Source organism: Tasmannia lanceolata, unplaced genomic scaffold, assembly GCF_043159265.1.
Source record: "Tasmannia lanceolata isolate RefF3 unplaced genomic scaffold, GAP_Taslan_0.1 ptg000005l, whole genome shotgun sequence".
NCBI lineage: Eukaryota > Viridiplantae > Streptophyta > Magnoliopsida > Canellales > Winteraceae > Tasmannia > Tasmannia lanceolata.
The window spans coordinates 12,184,486-12,212,354 of NW_027518682.1; the positions used below are offsets into that span (position 1 = coordinate 12,184,486).

The 27,869-nt window shown below is 40.3% G+C and overlaps 1 non-coding gene and 1 pseudogene across 1 annotated transcript; both read left to right on the forward strand.

The window, feature by feature from the left end:
• The first annotated feature begins 16,588 nt into the window (after positions 1-16,588).
• Positions 16,589-17,425, forward strand: LOC143876646 (germin-like protein 9-3; annotated as a pseudogene).
• A 973-nt stretch (positions 17,426-18,398) lies between these two features.
• On the forward strand, positions 18,399-18,495 carry LOC143878034 (small nucleolar RNA Z266). Its single transcript, XR_013250863.1, has one exon. It is a non-coding gene; the product is annotated as a small nucleolar RNA Z266 (small nucleolar RNA).
• The last annotated feature ends 9,374 nt before the right edge of the window (positions 18,496-27,869 follow it).

Here is a 27,869-nt window from a genome sequence, read left to right on the forward strand (position 1 = left end):
TTGAAAATCATCTGAATATTTCTAAAGAACCTTAAATCTCTGTCACACATTAACTCCTTAATCCATTGAAACAGAAATCTTAGGATCATTAGAATTCCCTGGAAAAATGGTCAGTGCATCCATAATCGTATCCCAATTGCAACCGATCTTTGACAATTTGAATACTTAAGCTATAGCATGTTGTTGGCTCCGAGGTTACTGTCCACGGAAATCCTGAGATATGCCAGGCAATAAGATGTTATAACCTAAATATTAAATTGCGCAAGGAAAGAACGCACGATTCCCTTCCTTGGATGCTATTCTGGGCCGAAATTGGTGAACCCTAGAACCATTGGTAATCCTCAAGTGTCCATAAATCGAAAATCCATGAAATCTGAAATTAATTAACTTCAAGAATTTGAATTGATTTGTCTCGAGTCTTCCGGAACCATTGGATTATGGTTTCCAATCTAAGAACCATTAGAGCCCAATTTAGGAACACTAGTGTTGTGTCGTGTCCTAAGTTTTAGGGAGTCCTAGAGTTAGGAGTCCAGCCTCATCACGGACGTTTGTTATGTATAACAACCGTGCCATAGGTCTAGTCACACTAGTCACCCAATCTTTCCTTAAGACGAGCCTAGTAACCTAGGATGTAGGCAAACCTGCATTAGTCTAAGGAACAATTTGCATTTAGATAAGAATCATATAGCATCTCAGATGAAATCCTAAGATAATAAAATCCTCAACTTGAATTAAATAACTTCTCTCAAAACTGTTGAAACAGTCAATTCTGTCTAGGTCGGTGTCCTAGTTGAGTTAGGCATAAGTAGCTTGGCTTAGGTGCACCGAACTACGTCGACTCTGATCCCAGTGAGGCTTGGGTACGTAGGCAGCTTGGATGTCTGACGGCATACCACCCGCGAGTCGGCACCACAACAAATTGTGGTGTTTTGGACATTAATTTTCTTGCAAATGCTTAATCAAATCATTTAGGACTTTTCATGAAATTAGAATTCTAGGAGAACTGTCACTTAGATTGAATCCAGACAAATTAAGAAATCAAGATACACATCTAGGATTCACATTGAAATCAGATTTTAGGATGCATGTCACTTAGTTCGCATATTAACATAGAGTTGAATGAGCCATTTAAAATAAATTTAAAAGAGTTAGCTTTTGGAATTGAAGACCGATTATCGGGCAGGAATGGTGCATATGGTGGATAACTCCCCATACCTTCCATTCTTGTAACCAGGTAGCGAGTCTAGATTTCTGGTTAATTACGGGTCCTAGATCCCACATCTAGGTGGCGACTCTGTCAGTCTCTTTCGTGTGGAATTCGGATTGCCTTAGTGATCCCAAGTTCACAGGAAAGACGAATCAATAATAAAATGCACACGCCAATCGCGTGGGTACGAGAGACCAAGAGAGAGACGTGACGGCTCGCGCCACACCCCTCTCGAGGGATCATGTCCCACAGTCTGGCGACTCTGCTGGGGATCACCTAACTTCATTAAAATTTCAAAAGATAATTCATTTGAATTTAATTTAACTGGCTCATAAAAACTCTATACTTGTTAGATTAGTTTGTCTCGTTTTATTTTCTCATCATATTTTACTCGAACTTAATTTAACAAAACCTGAAGGCATCATAGATTGCGCGAACTTATTGCACACACTTACATCACTTGCATCTAAACCCTTGCATTTCACATGCACACACGTCCTATTTTAGGAACCCGGAGTGTTATCTAGCATGGTTGACTGGGATTTCATCACCTGGTGCCTCTGTGCTAGAGAAGCATTCCACCCTTAGCCTAGTACCTTTATGGTGCGTAAACGGATCTCTTGTTCACGTACTGATACGCCGGACACTGGTACAGTATATCGAACATGGATTCGCGCTAAGGGGACTCTTGGCCTTACCCCTAGATTAACCCACACATGCATGCAGTATACGAACACATGTGCACCACATGTGTGAGCCTAGTTTAGGATATCTTACCCATTTGTGTCTAGATTAGGCCGTAGTCCATCTTCCAATGGCTACGATCGGTCCTAGGTACACAAACAAAGTCATGAGTCGAGATCCTCTCTCCACTCCGCTAGATTAGGATTAGGGTTAATGCCTTCAGGTAACACTGTTAAAATGTGCGAAGACTAAAAACTTTTCCTTTGGGGTTAGGATATAAATCCCATCATTTCCAAAGATCTCATAGGATTAGTTATTCTTGATCTACCCGTTGAAAGTAATCCTATGCAATCTCACATTTTGATCATGTGTCTATCATTCGTCTCTTGTGGGATTCGATTGTGTCTTCATTGGCGGAAATTGTGTCTCAATCATTTGATCGTGCAATCTTGATGATCCAATCTTGCCTGTACCCTTGATCTCTTCCTCCTCTAGGGGCTACCTTTTTCAAGAATATTTCTGCTAAATCCTTCAGAGTTTACTCTCATAATCCTTGAACTAAGGGCATTCCCCTCATCATTTGGATTCATTCTATTGTCCCAATTACTTGCTTAAATGTGTAATATTTTTCAGTCATTGAGAAGAAACACTCCATGAATGTCAAGCTCATATACCTCGTGTTCATTATTTCCATGACAGGGCACTAAACACCATAGCTAACCCTACTATTCCTTGGGTTCGGATCTCTTCTCGATTGCAGAGGAAATCTGTCTCCCCGCCACCTTCTCTGAGGACCCCAGCATCTCCTTCTTTCCCATCCTCATCCTCCCCAATGGCAGAAAACCAGAACAGTAGTCTTCCACCCGCTGCTATTACCGATACTCTCACCTTGATTCTCCGGCAGCTTCAAGAACTCAAAGAAGAGAACCAAGTTATCAAGGCCCAGCTTTCTGAAAAGTTGGGGCCATCGTTGTCCAAAGATAAAGGGTCCATGCACCATACAGTTACTTCAGCCGCACCTGCCCAGCCAGTGTTCATTCCTATCCCTGACAAAACTGAAGAAGATTTTGAAAAAGAGCAGTACAGCGAAGATCGCAGCAGGCCTTCTCAGTCCATGGTTGATAAAGTAGTTATGGAGAAATTAGAAAGTCTTACCAGGAAGGTTCAGGACATTCAGTTTCAGGACCAGGGTGGTTTCAATCCAAGTGACCTCACACTGTTCCCAGAAATCCGCCTCCCAGCCAATTTTCAAATGCCGGACTTTGATAAATATGATGGTGTGGGTTGTCCAATCACACATTTGCAAATGTTCACCATCATGTGTCAGCCTCAAGGCTTATCTTCTGAGCAAATGGCTCAATTGTTCCCGGTTTCCCTAACCAAGGTTGCCAGGAGGTGGTTCATGGTCTTGGACAAGACTCGTTACAGGACATGGAAGGATATCGGCGAGCAGTTCATCAGGCAATTCAAATATGATGACGGGACAGAAATCACCAGAAAGGATTTGGAAAGGACAAAGCAAGACTTGAGGGAATCCTTTCTGACCTTTGTGAAAAGATGGAGGAGAATAGCAGCTCAGATGATGGAGCGCCCTTCTGAGGAAGAGCAGGTCCAAATAATCATGAAAAATATTTCCCCCCAGCTCCAGTATCACATGTCGTTGCAGTATTATCCGGACTTCAAACACTTTATCGTGGCAGGCACCCAAATAGAGGAGGCTATGGCTCAAGGTGTGTTCAACCGAAGTAACCCGAATACCAAAGAATTCAGGAAGCCTCCATCAGCTGAAATTAATAACCTTTCCCGCTCCAAGCCTCAGCCTTCAAAACCTCAGAACCCCATGGTGATGGATTATACCCAACCTGCTGTCGCACCTCGGCCACAGGCCCAGACAGAATTTACCCCTCTCCCTCTTCCACCATCTGTGATACTCAAGGAGTGTCTAGCCTCAGGTCGCATAATCCTGCCCGACATTAGGGCTCTTCCTAATCCTTTACCAGCAAATTGGCGAACAGATCAACACTGCGAATACCATAGAAATTCTGGCCATCTCACTGATAATTGCATTGCCCTAAAATTCAGAATCCAGAGGTTGCTCGACAATAAAAGCCTTGTGTTTGAGCCAAGTCCCGTTGCTACCAATAACCCATTATCAAATCATGCAGTACTGCCGCCAGCCGTTCGCAATGCTTAAATAACTGAAGGTTCAAAGGGGCACAGGTCCGGTTGCAATGAAAAGAATCAGAAGTTGAAAGTACCATTTATGAGCCAGCTTTCGCCGAGCCTCTGAAACCAGACAGTTGCAGCAGTTAAAGTTTTGTCATTTCCTATTTTATGATTGAGTCAGTCATCATGGTCAGGACAATTGTTGAGTCCGGTCTTACAGTTCAAGGTCAATGGCTAGTCCAGGCAAGTTATCTTTTGCTTTTCTTTTGATTGAGAGTTGTGAATCCTGAGTATGTTCAGGATAGGTTGTCAGATGTAAGAACTTTCTCTTTAAATAAAATTTGAGTCCCAATAATTCACTTGTGTCCGTTTCTTAAGTGTGCTTCTGATCTTAAAATAAGACTCCCTCCTCAAATGAGGACAAAATTGATGAAACTTCACTTGGGTCACAACAATTACTTGAACAAGAGGAGGAGCGCCAATCCCAGCCTTTCAAAGATGAAATTGAAGTGGTAAACACTGGCACTGAAACCTTGATCCAGTAAATACCGATTGAAAATACATTACCCTCTGAAGAGTGTGAAGAATTGGTAAACCCATTTTGAGGATAAAAAGATGGTCCGGTAAGCGTTACCATTAATGCCAGGAGAAAGACCCAGATAGAAGGTTCAAGAAAGAATGAAGTGAATATCATATGCTATGCAAGGGGCATGGAGTGGAAACAACTTTCATATTTCCAATGAATGACCTTGGTTCTCAAATTCATAACATGAAGCCATCAAATTCGAGATAAGAAGTTCAAGAGCAAGCATTGAAAAGTGATCATCAGATATCAAGAGTTACAAATCCATAGATGGAGGATGTCGAAGAACAAGTTTCGCTCTATGAAAGTCGAAGGCGCGTATTAGAATCTTGAAAGAAGAAGATCTATTATCTCTTACCTGGAAATGCCGTCAAACTCCGTAAAAAAAAATAAATAAATAAAATAAATAATCAGTACCAGAGGGACTCTAGTAAACTAGATCGACTCCCAATCTGAACATCGGAAGGCCTTCTTTGGCCGAATAAATCCCAAAATCAGAACCCAATGTCAAAACAAATACATGTTTGCAAACCCTTTGAGCCTGAATGAAATTTTCTTGAAAACCCATCAAACTAGGGGCATTCGCCCCGAACTACGCGATACCTGATCCCTACACTGGGGTACGTAGGCAGCTCGGTTAAACTGAGTTCGGTCGATTCAAAAAAGAAAAGCAATTCAATCAATCAAAAAAAAAAGAAATTCAATCCTTTCAGAAAAAAGAGGGACAAGTTCCTAAAGAAGAGAAGTCAATTATTCCAGAAAGAAAAAAAAAATCAATAAACCTTCGAACAATTTATCTTCAAACTAGGGGCATTCGCCCTGAACTACACACGACCTGATTCCTACCTTGGGACATGTAGGCAACATGTTCACAGGTTCGGTCGAAATCTTTGTTGAACCTTAAGCCATTCTTTGAAAAGCCCTATCCTACCTATAAAGTCCTTCCGGTGTTCAGAACTAATGATCTAGGTCCCGAAACAAAAAAAAATTGATGATGAAATGGAGTTTGAAGATCTGCTAGACTGAAAACCTGAAAGGGCGGTTTAGGCAAAATTTAAGATCATTCCCCTGCTAAGTTGAAAACCCGAAAGGGCGGCTTAGGCAAAAGCTAAGGGGATAGCCTGCTGAATCGAAAACCTAGAAAGGCGGTTCAGGCAAAAGTTAAGGCTAGCACGGTCCGCCAAGTTAAAAACCTTGAAGAGGTGACTTGGTCATGGTAAGAGAATCATTGTAAGAAGGCTACAGCCGGTATCAGGACTGAAGATCAACTGAAGTTCAAGCAAATTCAAATGACATCCTCAAAACTGGGGGCATTGGAGCTAAGCAATCCTATGAGTTGTAATTAAATCATTGAGGCATTACTGTTTTAAGGAAAAAGTCCAGTGTTTACCAATTGAAAAAAATATTCCTTGAAAGGATAGACTTACCAAATAAAACGTTAACTAAGTCAGAAGCATTACTGTGTCTGTCAGTGTAGTTAATCAATCGTTGTTATTCTATGTTCACTCCTTTAGAGCTCCTCAATCCTTTGAGTAGTGCCTTTTATCTAAGTTTTCTATTTAAAAAGAGTCAATCGTCATCCATATGTCCAAATGATGCAACTGTCTCGGTGAAGGAGGCCCGGCCTCGTCAGCTCCCTGCGATTGTACCTGAAAAAGTTCGAGAATCTAGTCAAACAGCTATATTTCAAAGATGATCAACCCAGAAGAATTCAGAAGTAGAAACATCAGAAAGCCCAGCTTCCGTAAAAAGATCATACCCCAGGAAGGCATCTTAAGCTTGGAAGAGCCTCAGATGCAATGATGGTCGAGCCAATTTCTCAGAAAGATGAACCGTTAAAATTCAGAATTTCCTTCCAGTTAGTTAAATACTTTCCTGGTCAAGAAATGTTTATCTAAACACCTATCAAGAGGCAAGTCCCACTTTTCCATGATTATATCCAAGAGAGCCGTTGTTCTAGATTACCAATTTCAAGTGTCTTGTTCAAGGTTTCAGTCATCCAAATCCCCAAAGACAAGACCAGCAGTCTCTTTGAGAAAAATCTTGTTGAAGTTTCATAAAAGTGTTTCTAATCCATTCTTGTTAGTAATGGTTCTTCGGTTTGCCGTTTCATCATTCGTCAAAGTCCTAGTTTCCGATATCTTTGTCAAGCACGATCTGTAACATCCCCGATTTCATTAAGTTCAAAAAATCAAAAATTCATCAAATCCAATCCTATGTCAAATTCAAGTTCATGAAAAATCTCTAAATTCTTCGTTGTTGAATTCATCAATCAAAGCTATCTTGTTTCTTTGAGCCTGTTTGTGAACGGTGCCTCTTTTCTCGAGTCCATTTCTAAATGGTCTCATCTTCTCCTTGAACCCGTTTGTGAACGGTGTCTCATTTTTCTGAGTCCATTTATGGTCTCATGTCCTCCTTGAGCCCGTTTGTGGACGGTGCCTTATTTCTGAAAAATCAAAAATTCATCAAATCCAATCCTATGTCAAATTCAAGTTCATGAAAAAACTCTAAATTCTTCATTGTTGAATTCATCAATCAAAGCTATCTTGTTTCTTTGAGCCCGTTTGTGAACGGTGCCTCGTTTCTCGAGTCCATTTGTGAATGGTCCCGTCTTCTCCTTGAACCCGTTTGTGAACGGTGTCTCATTTTTCTGAGTCCATTTGTGAATGATCTCATGTCCTCCTTGAGCCCGTTTGTGGACGGTGCCTTATTTCTAAAAAATCAAAAATTCATCAAATCCAATCCTACGTCAAATTCAAGTTTATGAAAAATCTCTAAATTCTTCGTTGTTGAAGCTATCTTGTTTCTTTGAGCCCGTTTGTGAACGGTGCCTCATTTCTCGAGTCCATTTATGAATGGTCTCATGTTCTCCTTGAGCCCGTTTGTGAACGGTGCCTCGTTTCTCGAGTCCATTTGTGAATGGTCTCGTCTTCTCCTTAAGCCCGTTTGTGAACGGTGCCTCGTTTCTCGAGTTCATTTGTGAATGGTCTCGTCTTCTCCTTGAGCCCGTTTGTGAACGGTACCTCATTTTCTGAGTCCATTTGTGAATGGTCTCTTATTCTCCTTGAGCCCGTTTGTGAACGGTACCTCATTTTCTGAGTCTATTTGTGAATGGTCTCATGTTCTCCTTGAGCACGTTTGTGAACAGTGCCTCGTTTCTCGAGTCCATTTGTGAATGGTCTCGTCCTCTCCTTAAGCCCGTTTGTGAACGGTACCTCATTTTCTGAGTCCATTTGTGAATGGTCTCATGTTCTCCTTGAGCCCGTTTGTGAACGGTGCCTCGTTTCTCGAGTCCATTTGTGAATGGTCCCGTGTTCTCTTTGAGCCCGTTTGTAAACGGTACCTCATTTTCTGAGTCCATTTGTGAATGGTCTCTTATCCTCCTTGAGCCCGCTTGTGAAAGATGTCTCATTTTCTTTTAAAAACCGCTTGAGAACGATCTTTGTTCTTTCTCTTCGGAATCCATTCGAAACTGGTATCTCATTCTCTCGTTGCCCGTTTGTGAACGGCACCGCATCAGGATTTCTTATTATGTTCTAATTCTAGGATTTCATTTAGGGTCTTGCATTAGGTAGTAAATGTTTGCGTCTAGGCTCCGTTTTGTGTAGAGTCTTTTGTCGATTAAAGCTACGCAAAATGGCTCTGTCATTTTGACTTTGGTATTCGATGACTACGTCATCTCTACCAAAGAGGGGCATCTGTAGACACCCCATTTTGCTCTACCTTAATCGATAAAGAAATTAGGGTTTGTTTTCCGTCGGTTTTCCAATGTCTTTCTTTCCCGCATCCGTTTGTTACATTTCTAAATATTTTTGGTCATTTCCGTCGTGTTTCGCATTTTCCCGCTAAATGTTGAGAAGGATTATTCAGAAAAATCTAAACTAGAGAGAATTTGTACCCGTTTGTGTGGGACCCGCTGGTGTGGGACCTGCTAGTGTGGGACCTGCTAGTGTGGGACCCGTTTGTGTGGGACCCGCTGGTGTGGGACCTGCTAGTGTGGGACCTGCTAGTGTGGGACCCGTTTGTGTGGGACCCGCTGATGTGGGACCCGTTTGTGTGGGACCCGCTGATGTGGGACCCGCTTGTGTAGGGCCCGCTGATGTGGGACCCGCTTGTGCGGAACCCGCTGATGTGGGACTCACCATTAGCATGACTTAACTTTCTCTACCATTTCCACTAACTTCATTTTTCCCTTTAAAATAACACCATTATCTCCATTACCATTATATATTCCATTATCCCCACCACCATTCCCACCATTACCATTATATATTCCATTATTCCCACCACCATTCCCACCATTACCATTATATATTCCATTATCCCCACCACCATTCCCACCATTACCATTATATATTCCATTATTCCCACCACCATTCCCACCATTACCATTATATATTCCATTATTCCCACCACCATTCCCACAATTACCATTGTTTATTTCCATTATTCTCCACCACACCCACCATTCACATTATATATTCCATTATTCCCCACCACAATTCCCACCATTACCATTATATATTCCATTATTCTCCACCACACCCACCATTCTCATTGTTTATTTCCATTATTCTCCACCACACCCACCATTCTCATTGTTTATTTCCACCTCTCCACTAAGTTTTTCACTATATAAAGAGAGGTGATGAGAGGAGGAAAAAAAGAAAAACAACACATTGTTTTTGGATAGTTTTCTCTTTCTCTCCCTCAATATCTCTCACTCTCTCACTCTCACACTATCATTATCTACTTTCTCTCCTTATTTGTTTCTCCCCATCTCTCTCCCTTGTTCCATATAAAAAAAAATATAAAAGAAAATAAAACAAAGAAAAAGAGAAAGAAAGCGGAAGCGGATCAAGCGGCGGTGCGATTTTCGAATTTTTCGGCTCTCGGATTCGGCGAGGATTTCGATCACAGGTAGGTACTTAATTTTTAGATTTTTCTAGAATTATTTGGTATATTTGCATGATTTTTAGTATTTAATTGGATTTAGTTGAAAATTAAATATGTATGCTCAAAATCATGATCTCCATGAGTGTTTCGAAAATAAAATATATACTAAATGAATTCCAAAATTAATGAAATTTCGTGGGAAACTAATATGATACCAGTACATTCTACCATGAAATTTTGAGAATTTTGAGAATTTGTTTGGTATATTATTTTATGCTTTCTTTGAAATTTACCAGCTTTTGGAGGAATTGTTACTGACATCAGATCACAACTAAAATTCTTAAAATTTTTACAGTAGTCTTCAATCTCACATTTCTAGTTACTGTAAAAGTTTCAAGTGATTTGGATCTGTTTTCATATGGGATGTAGGGTTAATTCATAATCTGGTCTGAAAATTAAAAAATCTGAAACTGATAGTAAATGGTTTCCAAAATTCATGAAAATTTCTCAGTATGTTATTTTTACTTATATCTTATTAATGTAGAAATTTCATTGAATTTAGATTCATATTTCTAGTGGTTTCTGTGTTATTTGTGCAATCTGGTCAATCAATTGTTAAATCGAAATTAAATATGAGCTTAATGTAAAAATCTGTAAAACTCTTTCCGTAAGCTACATTTCATCATATCTTGCTTCTGTAGAAATTTCAACTCATTTCGAATTCGTTTGCTACAATTTCACTTGTAAAATCACTCATATGTTTAAAATTGATAAAATTCATTGAAAATCCGAAATTAATTGAAAATCATCTGAATATTTCTAAAGAACCTTAAATCTCTGTCACACATTAACTCCTTAATCCATTGAAACAGAAATCTTAGGATCATTAGAATTCCCTGGAAAAATGGTCAGTGCATCCATAATCGTATCCCAATTGCAACCGATCTTTGACAATTTGAATACTTAAGCTATAGCATGTTGTTGGCTCCGAGGTTACTGTCCACGGAAATCCTGAGATATGCCAGGCAATAAGATGTTATAACCTAAATATTAAATTGCGCAAGGAAAGAACGCACGATTCCCTTCCTTGGATGCTATTCTGGGCCGAAATTGGTGAACCCTAGAACCATTGGTAATCCTCAAGTGTCCATAAATCGAAAATCCATGAAATCTGAAATTAATTAACTTCAAGAATTTGAATTGATTTGTCTCGAGTCTTCCGGAACCATTGGATTATGGTTTCCAATCTAAGAACCATTAGAGCCCAATTTAGGAACACTAGTGTTGTGTCGTGTCCTAAGTTTTAGGGAGTCCTAGAGTTAGGAGTCCAGCCTCATCACGGACGTTTGTTATGTATAACAACCGTGCCATAGGTCTAGTCACACTAGTCACCCAATCTTTCCTTAAGACGAGCCTAGTAACCTAGGATGTAGGCAAACCTGCATTAGTCTAAGGAACAATTTGCATTTAGATAAGAATCATATAGCATCTCAGATGAAATCCTAAGATAATAAAATCCTCAACTTGAATTAAATAACTTCTCTCAAAACTGTTGAAACAGTCAATTCTGTCTAGGTCGGTGTCCTAGTTGAGTTAGGCATAAGTAGCTTGGCTTAGGTGCACCGAACTACGTCGACTCTGATCCCAGTGAGGCTTGGGTACGTAGGCAGCTTGGATGTCTGACGGCATACCACCCGCGAGTCGGCACCACAACAAATTGTGGTGTTTTGGACATTAATTTTCTTGCAAATGCTTAATCAAATCATTTAGGACTTTTCATGAAATTAGAATTCTAGGAGAACTGTCACTTAGATTGAATCCAGACAAATTAAGAAATCAAGATACACATCTAGGATTCACATTGAAATCAGATTTTAGGATGCATGTCACTTAGTTCGCATATTAACATAGAGTTGAATGAGCCATTTAAAATAAATTTAAAAGAGTTAGCTTTTGGAATTGAAGACCGATTATCGGGCAGGAATGGTGCATATGGTGGATAACTCCCCATACCTTCCATTCTTGTAACCAGGTAGCGAGTCTAGATTTCTGGTTAATTACGGGTCCTAGATCCCACATCTAGGTGGCGACTCTGTCAGTCTCTTTCGTGTGGAATTCGGATTGCCTTAGTGATCCCAAGTTCACAGGAAAGACGAATCAATAATAAAATGCACACGCCAATCGCGTGGGTACGAGAGACCAAGAGAGAGACGTGACGGCTCGCGCCACACCCCTCTCGAGGGATCATGTCCCACACAAACCTCTGACCGAATCATCTTCTCCGGATCTGGTCAGATTCCGGCCAATTTCCGGTTAGTCATGATCTCATTTCTATCAGAAAATCAAGCATAGAGAGAGAAAAAAGGGAGAGCTGAGAAGAGAAAGGGGGAAATAAGGATTTATTGGGGCTTCTCCTCAAATTTGTCTTCTCAGGCAAGACTCCGGTCAAGCTCCGATTGAGCTCCGGCGAGCTCTGACCAGAAAACAAGTGGAAGAAGAGGTAATTTCCTTTATTTTGAGCATCCTGTTTTATATTTCTATTAGATCATATGATGTTTATTGTATACACTAATTACTCTATACATATGTAGTCAATTTTGTTTCTGTTGTCTCTTTTCCTTTTGAAAAATCTTGTTAAACTAAAAGAAGATTCAAATCTAGCTTTTATTGCCTCTGAATTGATTATTTTCTCTATAAAACTTGATCTGGTCTGTGCATTGCAAAGTTCCTTAGAATTTTGCATGTTTGTTGATTTCTGTAGATCGATTAGACTTTGTTTATGTTAATGTACATTTTTTTTTAGATTAATTTTCAACTTAAGTGTTGTTTCCAGTTAGCATCATCTCTTAATTCATGCTCAATTCTTGGATATGCCTCAGGTATTACTTTGGATATAAGATAAAATGATTACTCAGGTTATTATGTTAAGAGTTTCATTCTAAATTAAAATCACCAGTTAATTGTCGGTATACTAGCTCCTTATTGAAATTTAAAGATCAAATGCATGTCATGTTTCAGAATGTGTTTTCCATTATCTCATTCTTGTACAAGTACTATAATTTTCGTATGTTGGCTGATTGTATCTGTGTTCATCCATTTGTTGTCAAAGCTTCAAACGATTTGGTTTTAGAGTGGAAATTTGTATAATGGCAAATTTTTAGTAACATGGTGTATGTATATGTATGTGAATGTGTATATATGTGCTTTTCTCCCTTTTTTAAGAGACAAGCTATGTCTTGGTAGACCAGTTGCACTCTTTTAGGAGACATGCTTTGTCTCATTAGGTAGTTGATCTTTTTAGGAGACTATATTGGTCTCATTAGAGAGTCACCCCCAAAAGGCTTGCCCAGCTTTATGTTAGAACGTTACCCTCTTTTAGGAGACAAGCTATGTCTCGGTAGAAAAGTCATCCATCCTTTCGAGACAAGCTTTGTCTCATTAGTGAGTCATCCTTAGGGGACTTGCTCAGTCCGAGTAACACTCCCCTCTTCTTTTCAAAAGACTTGACCAGTCTTTCATATGTGTATCCCTTAGACATTAGAAAGCCATTCGTTGCAAGGGCAATGAAAGAGCTATCTAGAGCCCTTCTTAGGAGACAGGCCGTGTCTCATTTATCCTACTGGTTATCATCCATTTGGAGAGCCAGGCTTTGCTTCTTTTGTTTTACTCGTCAAATCCTTTTAGGAGACAAGCTATGTCTCATGTGGTAAAATTCAAACCCTTTTTGGAGACAGGCTTTGTCTCATTGGCCCTACTTATCCTCTCTTTTAGGAGACTTGCCTAGTTTCATTAGTACCTTTCCTTGTCTCCCCTTTCTCTAGGAAGACATGCTTTGTCTATATAGCACCCTTTCTCTTAGAACTTTTAATTTTAGAGTCAGTCCTTCTCATTGGAGTCTGTCCTTAGCTAGAGAGTCAGTCCTTCTTTCATGAGTCAGTCCTATCATCATAGGGGTTAGGATTCTGTCCAACCTCTCATCAAATCATGTGATTTTTATCCACTCTCGCAAGGTATAAGATGCTGTCTAACCCTTGCAGAGTCGTGATTCTGTTCTTTCCCCCCCGCAAAGCATAGGATGTGTCCAACCTTTGCGGGATATTCAGGAGTTTGTCCTACCCTTTTGATGATAGGATTTTGTCCCCTTGAGTCAAAAGCACTTAAAAATTCAAAAAAAATATTTAAAAACCAAAAATCTCAAAAATCAAGAGTCTTAGAGTAGTTAGGAAATTCTATTTCGAACTACGTTGGCTTGATCCCTTTCAACAGGGTACGTAGTGCAGCTTGGGATTCACATCCCAAGTCCAGCCAAACTTTCAAAAATAAACATTTCAAACATTCAAAAAAATACAAAAAATATTCAAAACCTTTTCAAAAAGATCTTTCTCCTAGAGTTAGGAGTCTGTCTTAGCTGTTTGGAGTATTTTAGAGTTAGGAGTCTGTCTTGATTTGTTGATATGGTGTGTCCAGTCGTGTGAGTGTCCCTAGAGTTAGGAGGCCTCGAGTCGATCGGTTAGACATTTAGTTGAACCGATGGCTAGACTAGGAAGCATATAGTCAGCCCATGATTTTCATTAGGTTGCACAGCCTAGTTACACATAGGATGTAGGGCCCACCTGCATTAGCTTAAGGCTAATCAACTTGCATTAGTTAGGGCATATAGAGAGTCCTAAAAACTACAATTCACTTGAACGTAAGCAATTGTGCAAAAAAGCTTTAAAAATCAGTCGAGTCTAGTGAATCGAGTCTAGGATAGCGGTTCTAGATGGTTAGGCATAGTAGTTTAGAATAGGGCATCGAACTACGTTGACTCAGATTCTTCCCGAGGCCGGGATACGTAGAGCAGCTGGGATGGACGGCCATCTTGGTCCGAGTCAGGTCGCATTAGAGTTAGGACTCATTTTGTCCAGTCATGTATAGAATTGAATTGTGTTGTGTGTTTTACTGTGTTTTCTTACTTTCATGTACAGATCCTATACCTTTAGCTGTAGCATGCATGTGTTTGCACACCAGAATTCAGACACCAATTAGGTATGACACTCATAACCTAGTTATTCTTAGGCGATACTTCTTTTATTTCTTTTTATGTGTGCTTATTTTTCATCTCCGAGACATGCATGATCAGATAGACGTCTTCTCAGAGATATTCGTTCCTACTTCATATGACTTTCGCCCAAAACTCTTCAAAATCAATAATAAATGGCATAAGAGACCAGGTGCTTCCACTTGGGCGGACGAGGTGCTCTTTAGACCTTCCGAATTCGTAACCAGGCACGAACTCTCTTTTTATAATCTCTGCTTATCCGTTGCAACAGAGCATAGTATGGGACCCTTGGCCCACTTCCTTGGATGGCGACTCTTCTTTGTTTAAGGTACGCCTCGAATCTGGGCTAGTCCCCGAATCGAGAGGTATCTCACCTTTGTATCGCCACTCATGCTGTGAGGGGCACTTCTTTCGAGAGTTTCTTGGTAGAGCTCTCCATTCACGTGGATGATCTATAGAGACTATAGTAGTGCGGGGGCACGTCCCCCGCCTCTCTCTCGGATCGGGGTCCACACCAACACTTTTTGTAACTTTAAGTATCGTTTTGGAGGTATTTAAGTAAAAGTAGGGCACATGCATTTTTTTTTTTGAACTATTCCTCTTTTCAGTATTTTTTTCATTCATCTCTCCAAGTCTCTTCTTTCTACACCCATTGACCCTAAGTCCCTAACCCACTGCGCCGTCGCCCTCTTCTAAGAATTTTAGTACACAATGTAAATTGAACCTACTAGGACCCTCAGATGGACTTTAATGGATCATGAATGAGATGTGAAGTAGGATCCGAAGAACACTCTGAATTTGATTGGAATGACAAGGGATTTGAACATGGATCGTGACAAAGACATAGGTGGATCACTGGATCTGATCCGAAGTGGGTCCATTGACACCCATATATATTGATCAGCCTCACACATATACCACTCATGATCCATCTGTCATCGACCTGATCGTAGATCTTAACTCTACGTCTATACATGCAGCCTACCCCACCGATTCCATCTAATACCACAAATGTTCAACAACATATCATGAAATGGTAAAACATGCTCAAGATGGATCTTAAACCCCTGACCTTTATGCATCCAAGCAGGGTGTCGCTCCCTGCTGCTTCACTCGCCCCATTCGATCCAAACTTATCTCATCCATGATGAGCTTCATTTGTGGGAGCATAATACATATTTATTTGTGCACGACTGAATGGGTTTGCCCAGCGGATTTTCTCAACAATCTCAGTACAAAACCGAACCATTGACTCCTTTGGAAGAGATTGGAATCAATCCAATCTCTAAGGATCTCAAATATTCCATTATCTTTCCATATTTTTATCTTTTAAAACAGATATATTCAATCATGTAACCTTGTACAAACTTGTGGTAAATGAATTTAGCAACCATGAAAGTTTTCCCATGGAATATTGGTTTATCAACTGGTGGGAAAGGGGCAAGCAAGGTAGGAGAGGGAGATGATTGAGAGGGTATGACTTGGGAGAGGATGAGATGTGGCTGAAATTTGGGAAAAGAAAAACTCTATTCAAAATAGAGTTTCATTTTTCCTTATTTTTCTACCCCATCATCTCCTCACTCATGCCCTCTTAATTCCATCCCTCTCCCACCCTCCCTTCCCCTCTGTCAACACTTGGTAGGTTACTATTCCATGAAAAAATATTCATTGTTGCCAAAATTGGAGTAAGAGTCTGTTTGTTTGGATGTAAAATGGGCGTGAAACAAATTTTACGCAATTTTTCACCGAGTCTGTTTGTTTGGACGTAAAATGGGCGTGAAACAAATTTACGCCAATTTCAAATGGGCGTGAAACAAATTTACGCCAATTTTGAAATTGGCGTAAATTTGTTTCACGCCCATTTTACGTCCAAACAAACAGACCCTGACCCAAAAAATAAGTATACAGTTTTGTCTCTCTCTAGTCAACCTTCAAGGCCGTCTACCCTAATTTTCCTCCTAAGCCCCACCGAAAAACAAGAAGCAAAAACTACTTCGTAATCTCTATTATCATAAGCCGGCCTCCGTGCATCATTTGTAATTCACGCCTTTCCCTCATACCCACTTTATAAATACCTTTACTCACTTCCGCACATTGTCACCACTCAAAACCATCTCGATCCCTCCCTCATATCTCAGACATTCTATATTACTATAACTCTATATATAACTATATTGGACTTTATCATCCATGGCCTTTAACATTTGTAACAAACATGCCTTGCTCATTCTACTAGTTACCGGGGCCACATCCCACATTGCCTATGCAAGTGATCCAGACATTATCTCAGACTTCATGTGATCCAGACATTACCTCAGACTTCATCCTCCCCTCAAACACCACCGCCGTAGACGGCGGCTTCTTCACCTTCAGGGCATGCTAACACTAGTTGGCGCAGACCCACCAACTACTTTTAAGGTGATCAAAGCGACTAAGGCTGAATTCCCGGCTCTCGAAGGGCAGAGTGTCTCTTACGCCTTACTTCTATACCCTTCGAGTTCCGTCAACCCTCCTCACACTCACCCTCGCTCGGCAAAGTTCTTGTTCCTCCTAGAGGGCTCTCTAGAGGTTGGTTTTGTGGACACCACCAATAAGCTATACACTCAAACACTTCAAGCTGGTGACATGTTTGTATTCCCTAAGGGCCTCCTACACTATCAATATAACAATGGTGCTAAGAACCCTGCTCTTGCCATTTCTGCCTTTGGTAGTGCGAGTGCCGGAACTGTATCGGTTCCTAGCACCATGTTTGCGACGGGCATTGAAGATGGCATCCTTGCCAAGTCTTTCAAGACCGACGTTGCTACTGTTCAACACATCAAGGCTGGACTAGCAACTAAGCCTTAAAATTGTTAACCAAGAAATGGCAAATTTATAGACGAATCATCAAAATGCTGGTTCAATTATGCAGTTGATGTTTAGGACACCCAATGAACGGTTCGGATCATGCTGATATCAAATGTGTGGTCTCACCCACAAGTTTATCACGCTAGCTGTAGGAGCATCTCATAAGTCATAATATTGTTCACTTGAGGATACGTTTGTCATTTTAAGGGAAAAAACAGAGCTCTCATACAGTTTTCCCAATCTAGGGTTTCCTTCACTCGACATTATCTTTAAATAGACGTTAGGATTGAAAGGGTTCACATCGCCCCCTCTTTCCTGTTTGTCTTCTTTATTTTGATCGGTTTTGGGTTTTTTCAGATGGGTTTATTGCAATTATATATAGAATCTACACTTTACATACGTAGATCTTAATCTTGGTTAGCAAGAGGGTTCAGTTTGGAACCCATTTATTTTTTGTATGCCTTTTTCCCCAATCTGTTCATATGGGTTTCCTCTCATATTTGATTTCAGTCTCTGTTTTTTTCTCATTTTTTAGTTTTGTGGTTCTCACGTTTTGGGTTTTCTTATTCGAGATTAACCTATCTTTATAAATCTTAATCTCAAGCGTAGCCCTTAAGATCGCCTTCCTTTTCCTTATGGAAGCGTTTTGAGTCATAACTACGCAATATTGATTTTGGGTTTCTTAAGAGTTTCTCTTTGAGGCCTTTCTTCCTTCCTTTCTTGTTTCTTTTGTGTGGCATCTCTACATTGACAAGTATTCTTTTGGTAAGAGTCATGAAATCAATAGCTTGTGCTGTTTTTTTCTAATGATTTTACCCTGGGATTTTCTTGCCAGTGTGGTGTGAAATGTTTCACCCACAAAGATGGAGGAGATTTGGATTTAATCTTTTCAATATTTTGATTTATTTCTTTTTCATCCTCCTCTTTGTTAATTTTCTGCAAATACAATGATCTGCTTTTCTTTTGATTTCCTTCAGTGGCAAGAATGACGAATCAATTAGATGTGTGAAAGGGGAATTTCCCTCATGAACTTAAATATTTGAGGCATACATTATTCCTGACTTGCCACTTTTGTTGTCACAATACATGTTTGTTTTTGTGCTGTGTTTAGGGTATAATCCTCCTTCCTTACAACCCATTTTTTTTCAGTTTTTAGACCTTTTTAGATCTTTTTTAGATGGACCAATCTTGTCCGTTGGATCTGCATTAATGTAGGTCCAAAATTATTTTGGATTGTGATCGAGATGTAGTCACAAGATCCGATAGTTCGTCCTAGATTGGAGTGGAGGATACCAATGTACAAAATTACACTTCACACTTTTGCTAATTTATGTCATTTATAAGGGATGTAACATTGAAAAACCCTACTAAAAAAGACTCATCATTTTATTTTTATTTTTCCATTTTTCATTTCTATATGGATTCTCTCTCTCTCTCTCTCTCTCTCTCTCTCTCTCTCTCTCTCTTGACTTCTTAAATCTTTGCTCCCCTAACTCCCTAGGCACTAATTGTGTACAACTTAAGTAAGACCTAGGACACTTGGATGGCAGAATTTTTTTTGGTTCCTGGGACTTTTGTGGAATTTTCGCAGGAAACCCACGTTTGGTTGCTAGTTATATATGTATACCCAACAATATAGTGGGCAAAAAAGAATCTCACAAACCAAAATAACCCCGCACGAAATCCAAAGTTGGAAAAAAAAACCTCAGGAACCAAACTAATCCTCAAAAGAGGAACTTTTTTCTTCCCAACAGTTCAAGCAACCAAACAAAGCAGGATTTTTATTTTATCGGGATTTTTTTTTCCCGCCATAGTCCGGTTAACCAAACATGGGACTTTTATTTTACCGGGATACTTCTAGGGAGTTTTTTTTCCCACCAATCTCCCAGGAAGTTTTTTGTTCCACGAAAGTTCCAAGAACCAAAATAATTCTGGCATCCAAACGGTAAAAGATCACTGGTAAAGATATAATGTGAACAACGAAGACATAGGAAGATCCAATCCAAAGAGGATCTGTTGACATCCAGATGATGTTATTCCAATATAGAAGGCTCATGGTAACTTCCCTATGCTAAAGAGACACGCCGCTATTTGTCTTTACTCAATCACTACGGTCAAGTCACCGGATCATATGTACATTCACCTTGAATTTTTCACCTCTTTTCGTGCAGACTGATCACACGGTACTCCTCTTTGTTAGTCTTCTCTAGCCAATTCCCCAGCAGCTTCTCAAAACGAGTATCTTCTCTAAGACCTTTCTCTTTGTACTAGTCTCTATTTCCTACATAAACCAATCCCACCTTTAATTTTTTCCATCACAATCTCTTCTTCTCTCATCAACCATGGTCTTAAGCAACTTGTTATTGCTAAACCGTCTAAGAAGTGCTATACACAAGTTAAAGTTCCTACTAAGCTCCAACATCATCAAACGGCGACCTCCTCTGGCGATTGGTTCTTCAAGAGGACGTCAACACAGTTTTAAAGAAACGCCGAGCTTGGTTATGGAGGACAACTGTGAGGTGGGTTCTTCACCGCCAATAATTCAAAGGACGGCTAGTGATGATATTGATCAGAGAGCAGAGATCTTTATAGTAAATTTCTATCGACATATTCGGATGGAACGACAAGTTTCTCTTGAGCTCGGGTACTGCAAGGAGAATAGACTTGAGAGGACTCTATCTGATTGAGGAATATGAATGCTAAAATAAAGAGAGACATGAGTCCATGGAAGAATTGGGAGGTTTCAATGTGGTTGTGCAGTATTAGATACATACATGGTTCGAGTTCTTTGTCTTGAGCCCCTAGTTTTGGTACATGATATGAATAAATATATGTGGTTGTGCAGTATAAGATACACATGTGGTTCTGTTCATTTTGCCTACTCGTGAATTTATTTCTTAGAAGACATGATAAAGTGATGTGTGGTTAGCTAGTTAGAATAAAACAGATGGTCCACATTCAAGCAATCAAAACAGTTTGGGACCCCTTTTCTTCCCCAGGCTATGACTTCTCTTTATGTAAGTTTTGTGTTGATACATGTAGTTAAGTAATATATGTAAGTAGAAAGTTTGGATTGTCTGCACGCACGTAACGTGACCGTGTATAAAATAATTTAGTATCTCATTACTCCATCATCTATCAATAGTTCAATACTATACATAACGTGAAAATTGCGCTTTCAGACACCACAGGCAATCTAAAAGTTGGGATTTGACGAAAAAAGAGCAAAACGAGAGATCAGGTTAAAAAAAGGGTATTTGGGTGTTATCCCACGTCTCTTCACATTTGGAATGTAAAACAAAATTAATTTTTTTTTTTTTGTGATTACTAAAACTTCATTGTCAAGAGCTGCAAAAATTCAATAATCTATTTGTTTTTTGGTGGAGAAGAAAAACACCTTTTGCAGTTGTTAGCAGTGATCACAGAATATTGAAACCATACTCAGCAGATTGAAGTCCCACAACCTCAATTCCTTGAAATAGAGACTCTAATTAGGCATCAAGGAGAGGGCAAAAAAATCATTGCCACTCCCAATGCACTCTTCAAGATGACTTTGTTGTGATTCTTCACCCTTAATTGGATGATTTTGCTGTGCTTCTTCATGCTGAATTCGAGCCACTTCTAGAATGTCTTATTACAATACTATCCAAGCTTTTCAAGAACACCTTGCACAAACACTAACATGATGTTTTGGTAAGAAATCAATGATCCAGGATTGCTCCCTTGTTGTCGCTAGCCAAGAACTGTTTGGCCCATGATCTGATGTTGCAAGTGTGGGATGTTGCAGTTTGAATCGGGTTAAAACACTACATTATGTTTTGGTCACGGGTTCGAGTCAAGGAAACAGCCTCTCTGCAAAGCAAGGGTAAGGCTGCATACATCTAGCTTTCTCCAGACCCCGCAGTGACGAAGCCTCGTACACTGGGCCGCCCAAAACACTACATGATGTTTTCTGGCAACAACTTTAACAGAAAGAATGAAAGCAAGATACAAAAACTCCCGCAATATCATATTATATTGGGATATGACCCAAACATAAAGACAACATGAAGACCACCTTAACATCCCAAGTGTGAAAAGCCTGCAACTTCATTTACCTCCTCCCTTCCAAATGTGATAAAGAGAAACATTCAAGGACTCTACAAATCAAACACATCATCAAGACTATGTTCTCTCTAAGCGTTTACGGGTGATTGCACGCATCCATAGGGTTTAGTCCCGCCCTAAACTGGGACTGGGATAATATAAAAAAAAGACTACTTTCTCTATCCGGATTTTTCTCCCATTCACGTATTACAAATGGACCGCGGTGAGATTTTTATTCCTTGTCGATTCTTTCCGTTCCGGTATTTTCCATACCACATCAATTAGGAATAGAGAATCTATATCAAATAAAGTACGATTGGAATACTCGTATCAATTGTTATTTTACTTGACACATTGTAGTCGGTAACGTTGGTGAATTAGGTGGGTGTGTTTAGATTGCTGGAAACAGGCACTGGATCGGCATCCTATTCTGAACCGGAGTTTGTTTAAAAAAAATTGAATGGAACCGGAGGCTGAAAAGTCCACAAGTAATGTGTGGAAAAGGACGGACGACGTATCAACACCTTTTGCATCTTTTAAAGGATGGTGTGGACCTTTGTCAAATGATCTTGTCAACCAACCTATTAACTACACTAGATGACCGATTAATTAAGCTAGACAACTGCTTGATGGAAAGATTCCTGGATGGGTCTGAAGAAGTATACAAAATGATGAAAACTTAGATAGTTGCATTGCACCCTGTCGAAGCAACCATGGCATGTTTGGAACAGATTCCATTTCGAGAGATTTGAAAAAGTGGTCCCAAGGCACCTAGGTCAACACTTATATATTAGCCAGTTATCAATTGGAATGGGCAAGATGTTGATCCTGAGACTGAACAACGGCACAATGCCCATTCGCTTCGCGGGCGGGACGGCAACGAAGTTTCACCACAATACGAGCCTTTCGATAGAGCCATTCCATCTGTGCTTTTCAACAAGTAGGGGACGTGAATCGTTGTTTCTATGTTCCAATCGGATACCAATAGCTTGGAAGCATTTGAATGACATTGGGTGGAATTAAAGGGGGAAAATGTCTAAATCTGTGCCCACCCCAAGAGGCTAAAACAGAATAGGGTTAAGGATTCCGATTCATCTAAAAGATTCAAGCATGTCTTGAGTTATAAAAATGAAGGCTTGATATCAAATTCTTACTATTCTGATTCTCAATCTTAATCACTAATCTTCCTTTCACAGAGACTAATGTTTGCTTAACCTGCATCCTGTACCGGCTTTAAAACTAAATGTTGAGCTCAGTAGTACCTGATTTATGTTTCCCTCTGCAATATACATCTCCCATTCCATCTTCCTCTGATGGTTTTATGTAACTGCTCATTATCCTCTAGGCTCTACTAAATAGCTTAAACTGCATGTCTAGATGGTGAGCATCGACAATCCATTTGGGTCTTAAATTTTTAATTAGGAGCTATTTTCTAGCATCGTGCCTATTTCAAGTCCCAGCCTACAAGTTCTCATCATTTTGTAAAAACTTGGGTACTCGATAAAAGAGTTTGGAAGAGATGTTTTACTCTGTCGCGTGTCCTAACAGAACGAAAGATCTTTAGCCTATTTAGAAGAAAATTGCTATGCAGACCGTGCAGACTGAAGAAAGTTAAATAAAGGCTGGCCACATCTACTAGAATTGATATTTACAATGCCTCTAACCAGGCACCGGGTTCCTATATTTTGAAGTTTTCTCTCCCATCCACAAGAAATGATGGTGGGAAGGAAAAACCAGAGTTTGAGGAGTAGGAAGCGGGTGTGAGAAACAAAACGCGAAGTGAAAGCGGGATGCGACATCTAAAAAAAGATGAAATTCAGGAAGCGATGAGTTCTGAGGAAATTAATGAAGAAATGGGTGGAAAACATCACCGAAAGTTAACATAAAGTATGCTCCATGGAAGCACACAAGAAGCATATAAAAAGAAATAGTATTATAGTAGATAATGGAGGGAAAATACTCATTTAGGAAAACATAATCATCTAAATAGAAAGGATACTCTTAACAAAGAGGAAGCATCAAGCATGTAGGAAGCACGCATCCCCTAAATTTGGGAAGCAGTAAGAATTCAGACCACATCATATCTTCGTCAAAACCCAAGGATGTCTATTACATATTAACTATCCCCTCTCAGACCTACGCTGCTACCCTAGTCCTGCTCCAATAATCCAAACCACATCATATCCTCGTCAAAATCCTAGAACCAGTCTCCTTCCTTTGTCAATTACAGATTAAAGATCCTTTCTCAAACCAAACCTGCCACCCTATTCTTGCTCCTCTAATTCAGACCACATCATATCCACCGTCAAACACCCTCCAATACACCCACCACCTTACCTCGTCAAAACCCTATAACCAGTCCACCTTCCTCGGTCTGCTACAGATTAAAGATCGCCTCTCAGACCAAACCTGCCATCCTATTCCTGCTTCTATAATCCAGACCACATCATATCCACCGTCAAACACCCTCCAATACACCCATCACCTTACCTCGTCAAAACCCTACAACCAGTCCCCTTCCTTGGTCTGCTACAGATTAAAGATCCCCTCTCAGACCAAACCTGTCATCCTATTCTTGCTTCTATAATCGACTGGTGCAACTCGGGTCGGGTCGGGTCGGGTTGAGGCCAACCCGAACCTGACCCGACCTGAGGAACCCTTTTTTCCAACCCGAACCCGACCCAACCCGAGTTTTTAAGCTTAGTAGAAAAAAATGATTAAAAATGTTGGGTTTCACTCGGGTGGGGTTGCCCGAGCCCTCAACCCGAACCTGGACTCAACCCGACTTGACTTTTTTTCGGGTTGAACCAGACACGAGTTGCGCCCCTGTAATCCAGACCACATCATATCCACCGTCAAACACCCCCCTATACCCCTACCACCTTACCTCGTCAAAACCCTACAACCAGTCCCCTTCCTTGCTCTGCTACAGATTAAAGATCCCCTCTCAGACCAAACCTGCCACCATATTCCTACACCTATAAGCCAGATCAGTCACTAATAAAACCAACAAAACTCACCCATCCATTAAACCCTATGACTAGAAACTTTTCTTGACCTGTTACAGTCCTGTCCAGATTAATCCCTAATAAAGCCAACAAACTCACCCATCCAATAAACCCTTTAACTACACAGACTTTTTTTGAACTGTTACTGTCCTGAACAGTTCTAAAACCTGTTGTCTAGTCTAAGAAACCCTGTGTTAATTTCAGAACAATTCCTATGCTGGTTCTTTAGTGTCTAATACTCTTGCATCAGTCCCTTCCTGAATCTGTCTAGAATTTCAGATCAGTTCCTGGCACCCCTGCAGTTTATATTACGGTCTTTCCATCCACCAAAACCTACACCCGCGGTCTACGATCTTCCAGCCCCTGAAGACTGCAGTCCATCCCTACCGTAGTCGGACACCTAAGTAACCCATTTTTTTCCAGTCCAAACAGGCCCTTCCTAACAGTTCCTCCTAATCCCCATCTGAATGCCAACCCTATCCTAACAGTCCCTCCTATTCCCCATCTAAGAGAATCATCCAGCAATGTCGCACATGCCATCTAGCCAAAGAAAGGAAGAATTTTCCTCCACAGTCATACAGATCTTCTTAACATAAGCTTGGGAAACTTACTCAGATGCTTGGTTGGTGATCACGTGACTAAGTGGGGCTACATATTATCCGTGACTGCATATGCTTACAAACAATTCAGTCAACTGATCTACAGAAAGAAGTCTATTTTGGTCACTAGAAACCAGCGATGGAAGCCTATCAACCCCATATCCTTGTCGCCAGAAGCAAGGGCCAATATCAGAGCCAAAGGATTTGCTAGACACATGTTCGCAAGAATCGCTCTTAGTAATGAAGCTTGCAAGACAGTAGTTGACTTGCATCGTCTCATCTTGTTGGTTTCTAAGAATGTGACATGATGATGTTGAGGATTCACCTAGAATGATGTCCTAAGGAATTTTTAAGAAGTTGAACTCACGTAGTGTTGTGCCATACAAGATTATGAAGATCCACTCCTAATAACTATGTTTTAGAAATTCCTGATGATATGGGAATCAGTCCAGTCTACGATGTAGATTTTACAGCTCCTAGCCTCACAATCAGCTCCATGATTGCCTTCCATTCACAAAATCCACAATATTATTGAAAATGTTCTAGACGAGCAACTCATTTCTTCTTCGAGTGGCGATTGGCAAAAGATCCTTGTAAAATGGAAAGGATGCCCATTATCATATTGCACCTGGATTACAATTGAGGAGTTTCAGGGTCTCAACCCCAATCTCTATGTTGAGTTTCACACCTTTAACTTGTCAAGGTCGTGTTATTTTCAGCCAAGGAGAGATCATAGGAATCCAAGATAGCCATTGAATGCGTACCAAAGAAGACCCAGCTCCAAAACCCCAATCCTCATTTAGCATGAGATTGTTGAAGGAGGGCCCATGTGGGATATTTGTCTTTTCTTTTATTGTAAGGGCAAGTTAGTCTCTATCATTAAGTCACTTAGATGAAGAGGGGCACAAATATGTTTTAACTCAAGTTATTAACTGACCAAGAAGGCTCACTTTGCCTTTGCAACATAAGGGGAAGTTTTCATCAATTTTAGTGTGTGACTAAGTCTAAGTAGGAGTACAAGAAGAGGCTTGACCAAGTCCTATGGATAAACCATAAGGACATGTGGCATGTTAGGATAGGTTGGTGTGTGTGTGCCAGGGGAGGGGGGGGTCCCATCTAAGAAGCACGGGTACTCTCCGGAGGTCCACGTACCCGTGTCGGGTGCGGGTGCTCTTGGGTACTCTTTGGGTGCATACCGGGTACGCACCCGGGTTTGTGTACGTATCGGGTGCGCACCCGGTTCAAATTAAATCGAAAATTACATATTTACAATATATGGGTTGCCCAAAAGGGGGTTGAATATATCAAAATATCTATAATATATATATCCCATAATTAAAAACCTAACAACTTAGAAGTAATATTAGATTTTGGTGAAGTAATATTAGATTTTGGTGATGTTATTGTTATTTGATTGTTCTCCAATTAAATTGTTTGAATTATTTAACAAAATATTTTATTTTTTATTTTTATAAATATATAATAAAATATAAAAATATATTATATTCAGCGTACCCCCAAGGTACCCGTTTCCTCTTTTTTTTAAGAAATCACGTATCCACGTACCCGTATCGGGTCGTACCCGCACCCGTGCCCGTATCCGTGCTTCATTGGGTCCCATACTAGAGTAAGAGTTGAGTCCATAATGATATGTTTGGTTGCTTGGGGTGGCTCGGAGAGTAGTGGAATATGAAGTCAAAGGGAGGTGACAAGGATTTTGATTTGCCTAGAATTGCCTCGGAAAATTGTGTAGTAGTGTTTGTTTGGTTGCGCGACGTATACTCGGAGAGTAGGAGAAAAAGTAGGGGGTGTCACTACCAATATAGGGAGAGAGGAGAGAGGAGAGAGAGAAAGAGAGAATGCATCATTCCCTAGAAAATTCAACCATAATTCTTTGCTTTTGGAATAAGAGGACAAGAAAGAGACAAGCAATTATTACATGATAGACATCCAAGGGAATCAAAGGGAGTCCAATGCATTTTGGCAACCATACGTGGAATTGCATGCCAAATTCAAAGCAAATTCCGACGGCTGCCGAGCTTTGGTGCAACCAAACGAAGATTAAAGGACTAGAAGTGGATTTTCGTGGGGTTAAAAATTGAATAAACTCCATTGCTTATTGTGGCTTGCTCTCGTGAGATGTGATGCTTCAAGCTAGGTCACCTAGAACCCTAGAGTGATTTTAGATTTATTTTCTTGCTTTCTTTCTCGATTTAATCTACGCTATTTTAAGCTCTTCGTCTTTGCATATTATTTTCTCATCCCTAAACCTAAGCCTTCAGTTCTGGTTCAAGAACACCAGTACATATCTTTCAAACTAGCCACTCACTGGCCCTGCATCCCACCCCTTTATCTGCCAACAGCCTTACCCTGGGTTTTTTTAATTCGTCAGACAGTCCTTAATCTGTCCAGATACAAGAACTGCTCTTAATACACTTTACAAATGTCGAAAGGAATGTCGACACATGATGACAAGCATGTCTACTAAAAATCCAATGTGTCTGGCTAATTATAGCTATTGGGTTGGATTCAAAGCAGGCTGGGTTTGCACTATCAATTTAAATCTAGGCAAACTTTCCTGTAATCGGGCATAAAATCCAGGCCTAAAACCAACCACGGCCAAGCCAATAACATAGCCCATTGGGCAGCCACCCCACTTTTAGCCCTTCAAACATTGTGCTAAAGACAACCTACATAACCTTCAAACGCAATGGAAGCAACACGTCTTGTTCCTCAAAGTTTGTTCGGTCAG